Below are 5,653 nucleotides of genomic sequence, written 5' to 3'. Positions count from 1 at the left end.
GAAAAATCTGTGATCTTCTTTTCAATAACTGCTGAATCCCTGAAACGGCGCAGAAACTCCTCATTCAGAGATGAAAGCTTTCCTGCTTACCTCCACATCTGCATTGATCTCTGGAAAACTGGTCAGAATCCCAGCAGCGATGGGAATGATCGATGTTTGGCTGCCTTTGGAAAAGTCGCAGCTTCGTCCCAAAAGCTCTAATGTAGGAATACGGTTGGATTAGCGTTGCATTTTCCCCAGAAGCCTCAGTGCTTCAGATGTCCGGTTATCTCAACCAAAAATCCACAATCAGCCAAACAGGATCAGAGATTTACAGCTTGGGTTGTCCCTGTTTCAGCAGGAACTGTCCGATCAGGACTAGAATCCCTCAGACCGCCGACTCATCCATCCTATGGCATGATGAGGAGCGTCTTCATATTCAGCCTGGAGGTCCAGGAGAAACGGTAGAAACAGGGATCTGGAGACAATAGAATAAACTGCTTTAGTGGTTTCAGAACGGGATCATATTCCAGATGTTCAGCGCATAGCTACAACATGTTGGTGAGGTTTTATGCCTCCTTCTGCGCTGACTGTTTACAGACTAGCGTTGATAGCCTGCTTTGCTCACCAACCATGGCAGGTCTGGAATAATCCCAGGATTTTAATTCCACTGTAGTTTCATATCATCCGCAGCTTCTAGTTGCTCCAGTTCTTCGGTGCGTTCGTTGGCGGTTAGCATGTTTCGTCTGATGGTCCCTCTAAATATTAAATTTTTTGAAAACAGCCGCAGTCTCTTGGTAGATTAGGCCCAGTCGTTCGGAACGTCAGTGAAAAAGTTCTCAGTTGTCCTTAAAATGGTGGCCATCTTTGTCAACTTTCCTGTTTTTCGTTTCATTTCATTCAGCAGTTACCATTCTGGAAATGGACTGAAAATATTCTCATAATGATGCTGATTGGTCAGAGAGCAGGACAGGGGACAGGAAGTAAACTGCCCTGTTATTTTCTGACTGTTTCTACTCTCAGTAATGTGAGACTCTTTCAGATCAGCATGATTCTGTTTTTCGGGGGCAACCAGCCTGCAGGTTTGCTGCAACATAAACATCAAACTGACTAAAACTTTTTAAAGTTTCAGCTGACTAAAACCGACTAAGTCTTTCACATATTAGTGACTAAAATCAGACTGAAACTAATAAGTTTTCCTCCTGAAGACTAAATCTAAGATGGCTGCCAGAAACAGCAGTGTAGGAAAGTAAGTAAATGATTATTTCTATAGCAGCTTTCACAGCCATAGACGTCACACAGTACTTCACTAAATTACCACACAAATAAAATAGATTTACAGTCACAACAGACATAAAGCAGCGTCTAAGATGTTCACGCCTTACTAACCTCAGGCTTTCATTTCAACTATAAAGTTTTTCTATTAAATGTAGAAAAATCTCCTTTATCTATTTATTTATTTTTTTGCATGGTCTTTGGAAAAGAATGAAACTCAGAGTTTTACAGAACATCCATGACAAAAGGAAACTGAATAAATTAATAGAAGCATTCATTTCAATTCTCTGCATTTTAGGTTTTATTCGTGATAAACTTAATTAGAGTGTTTTAGATCAAATTATTCAGGTTAAAGTTTAAAGTCATGACTTTATGATGGAGAGACGGTTTCCTGCCATAAGTCCAAACATCATGTCTGATGGTTGCTATGGAGACCGGAGATGCTGCCCTTTGCTCCACCTCTGATGGGGAGAACATCACCTCCTCATCCCAAGGAAAACAGCATCTGTTCGTTCAGACGGAGGATTATTACAGAAAAATTCCAGATGCTTCTGTTTCCTTCATGCTTATCAGGATGAATCAGTTCCAATGTTTTCAGTTTGACTCAGTTTTAGTTCCTGATTGAGTTTATCTGTCAGAAACCAGCATTGATGGGACAGATGATACAATATGAGGCAGATTCCTGGTTTAATCTGATCTCCTGAAGATGTTCCCCATCAGGCTGAGGAGCCTTCAGCGCTCCTGGACTGACAGACGGATCTAGCTGCTGTGGTTCTATTTGGGTTCATCTCAGAGGGAGGAAGAGGAGGAGAGAGGAAGGACATGTTAAACCTTCTCTATCAAGACAAATGATGAATTAAAGGCCGCTGTAGCTCTGCAGTTTGCCAGTCAATGTCCTTTAGCCCCCCCCCTCCCCTCTGCCATCAATTGCCATCTTGTCTGCTAGCATTAATGCGCGCCCACAAAAGGATGGCACATGGCATTATCACCTCACTTCCTCTCCAATTAGAGCTGAGCGATGCCTCGGCGCAGCATGTGACTGGTTAACACTATCAGCTATTTGGAGGTATTGTTCCCTAATACGCAGTGTCTAAAGATTTCATCAGGCATTTGATGACGGAAATAAACCACTGCCCACAGGGAAATTGGACTGATTAATGGACTTATGTGTTGGAGGGGAGTCGATACAGCAGCAGACGCTGGCTTCAAATGTCTGGAGTGTCATCCTCCCTCAGCCTCCTGCTCTCCTCCAGCGTTGCCGGGGTTATGTGCATCCACTGGAAAAGCCGGGGACTTCAACCTGCGCTGCCAGCTGTGTGGCGGCCTACAGGCGGCCTGTCCCCATTACAAATGCTCATATGGCTCCAGATCATTTTCTGTCCTCCATTTCACACTAAAAGTCTCCCCATGAATTCCAGGAGCAGCGCTGAAACCCATTTCTTTGGCTTTTGTGCTCTTATTGTGAGATGGTTTTGTGCCCTGGCTCAGACCAGCCCCCCTCAACACTGTTAAGTGCTCTCTTATTCCGCATAATGCACCTCTAACCCGCCATGGAGCCCACAGGCAGCCCCCTTCCACCATTCCGGCTTCACCTTTTCGCCTCAATTGTTTCCTGATTTTAAAAAGGATGCAGATAGACGACAATCATCCTTTAGCAATCAGTAGCACAGCTGAAAGGAGGAGGCAGCGGTCCGGACTTCCTCCACAGACCTGCTGAAAAACCTGCAAAATAAAAATGTCGTCAGAAAACTCTTTAATTCTAGATTGTTAAGTTTCTAATGTAAAATGGTGAGAATCAGAGTTCCCAGCACAGCAAGCCGGATTGTTGAGCAGTTTCCCTGCATCAGTTCACCGTCCTCTAAAGGACGATTAACTGGATTCCATAACCTTGGTCAAACATTTATCAATAAACCCCAAAAAAAAGATTCAAAAAGGAAAACTACCTTCCTGTTGGCCTTAAAATCAACAAGTCATTTTAGGGAATATCATGAAATTATTTAAATATTGATTTTCAAAAAAATGTCAAACAAATTTTCAAATTTGTTTGAAATTGAACATCTGAAATTGTAAAAACAAGCAAAGGTGAAATGTTTCAGTTTATATCTATTAAAGCACATTAATTCGCTAATTCCTGCTAATTAGAGGCGATTGTTGACCAAAATGTTCCAGTTTAATTATTTAACACTTTTTATCTTAGGTTCATTTTATGAAAAAGGAAAGAATTTTGTTTTTGCTCTAAAATACTTTTGTATCAATTTTTTGTTACTTTTCTTCCTTGTTTATATTAGAAAAGATCTTTAGCAGAATTATATACAGCAAATATGGACATTTTTGGTTATGGAGTTGCTATAATCAAATCAAATTAGGAGTTAAATATTAATAATAACCTTACATTGAATATTAAGGCTCATGAATAGAAGCAGGATCAGAGGTTTATCCTGATTATCAGAACTGCAGCTAAACACTGCCCTCTGGTGTCTGAGGCGAAAATAGCAACTAAACTGCTGAAAATTTAACCTGCAAACAAAAAAAGACTGAAAACCAGATTCTCTATTGTTGGGGTGGGGGGGCTGCAGTCAGCAGCCAGAAAAAACCCAACAATGACAAATAAAATCCAACAGAACCTTTAAGCAGAAACAAAGTGTTGATATTTGCCAGCTCGTAGTTCCTTCATAAGAGAAATATTTATTGATCACTGAGGTGACATCATGTCCTCAGACTGACCGACTGTCGCAGATCTTCTTCAAACGCATCAAACTTCTGTTTAAAAATGATCAGAGGCCACCATGGACGCCATCTTTGATAAAACAGGACGCCTGCTGGCGGTGGTGTGAAGGCCCGGCCAGGCGCCTCCATGTTCCAGCGTGTTAGAGCAGGATCCATCAGGCAGGAAGTTCATGCTCCTCCACAGCAGCAGGTTATTTATTACACTCCTTCATGTGAACTTCACATGTTCCTCAGATTGCTCCACATGTGCATTAGCTTCCTAGGAAGACATGCACCATGGATCCATTGCTGTTACTCAGATCCTCTGATTGACAGATATATGCAATAGAAATACTTTTTACTCTTTTGCTCAGATAAAGCAAATAATGAGAAAACACATCAAGAAGACCTGAGATGAACTAATTAGGCATCCAGCGTGAAAGCCCCGGGATAAGATATGCATGCAGTGACTCTGATAAATCCTCTTAGTCAAGGATGCTTTCTGCAGATCCGGCTCAGACAGGACTCTAATATCGTACATCTGCAGAGCCTTTGTTCACCATCCACCCGCAGATGCAGGCTAACCAAACTACATCTGATCCTAAAACTGGCCTTTTATTGACATAAGATGCAGCTCTGCTCAGCTGAAATACAAAGAGGCCTGACAGTTCTTCTAAAGTCAAATGAATTCTAACCCTAACGCTGGTTTTTCAGTGGGAGCTAATGTAGCCTTCTGCAGAGAACGTCCAGATGACCTAATAGGCTGCTGTGGTTGATTTATGAAAAATGATCCCAACTCAGCGTCCCTGCCAAGACCAAAGGTTCACACTGGTTCTCTTCAGATTATAAACACAGTTTACAGGTAAAACTGCAGATTAACATCCAGTGAAATAAACCTGCTGAGTCAGCGTCACCCCATCAGATCAGATCCGCTCAGATCAATATATCAGAGGTTCTTATTTAGACAAACTTAGACAAACTTTATTGTTGTTTCGTACACAGATTGTTTACAAAACAAAGCTGTGTTTAGTCCAGCTTTCAGACAGTAAATAAACAGCTTAGCAGTGAAAGAAACATTTCCATTCATAAAGTGCAGCAGTGATGGAATGTAAACAGGGTGGGAGAAACATGGTGCAGAAGGCATTGATATGGAAGTTCAGAGCAGTGTAAAAAATATATAAAATATATATATATGGTGCAAAAAGGCAGTAGAAATCATTGTATTCTGTTCTAATAGGTTTGATGTTATCAGTGTGATGCAGAGTCTGAGAATTAGAGTTCTCTCAGCAGTTCATCAGTCTGATGGTGGTGGGGAAGAAGCTGCTGCAGAACCTGCATTAAAAGCATGGTTCTGTTTCCCCGTCTGCATTTTTTAAATCATCCTAAATTAAAGGCCACTAATAAATGTTGTTATTATAGTCAGGGACTTTATTTACTTTAACATTTCAGCTTTAACCAATATTAACTGTTGGACATCTTTCATTCTGAATCTTTCCCACATTGACCTGCAGGAGCTTCTCTGCTTCCTGGTGATGATATCTGCTGCGTCTACATCACAGCTGGGTCCTAAAATCCAGACCCGCACCAACTAGAACCACAGAACCAATTCAGTTCATTTCAGTTTATTTCTATAGCTCCAATTCACATCATGTCATCTCAGGTCACTTTGCAGTTCACCAGATCATCCAGTCAG

At 41.4% G+C, this 5,653-nt stretch overlaps 1 pseudogene; it reads right to left on the bottom strand.

Annotated features, from left to right (window-relative positions):
• The window catches only part of LOC107104271, a 15,729-nt pseudogene that overhangs the window by 297 nt on the left and 9,779 nt on the right, over positions 1-5,653 (bottom strand).

Source organism: Cyprinodon variegatus, unplaced genomic scaffold (assembly GCF_000732505.1).
Source record: "Cyprinodon variegatus isolate N-32 unplaced genomic scaffold, C_variegatus-1.0 Scaffold1674, whole genome shotgun sequence".
In the NCBI taxonomy this organism is placed as follows: Eukaryota; Metazoa; Chordata; class Actinopteri; order Cyprinodontiformes; family Cyprinodontidae; genus Cyprinodon; species Cyprinodon variegatus.
This window is presented reverse-complemented; position numbering and strand designations above follow the sequence as displayed.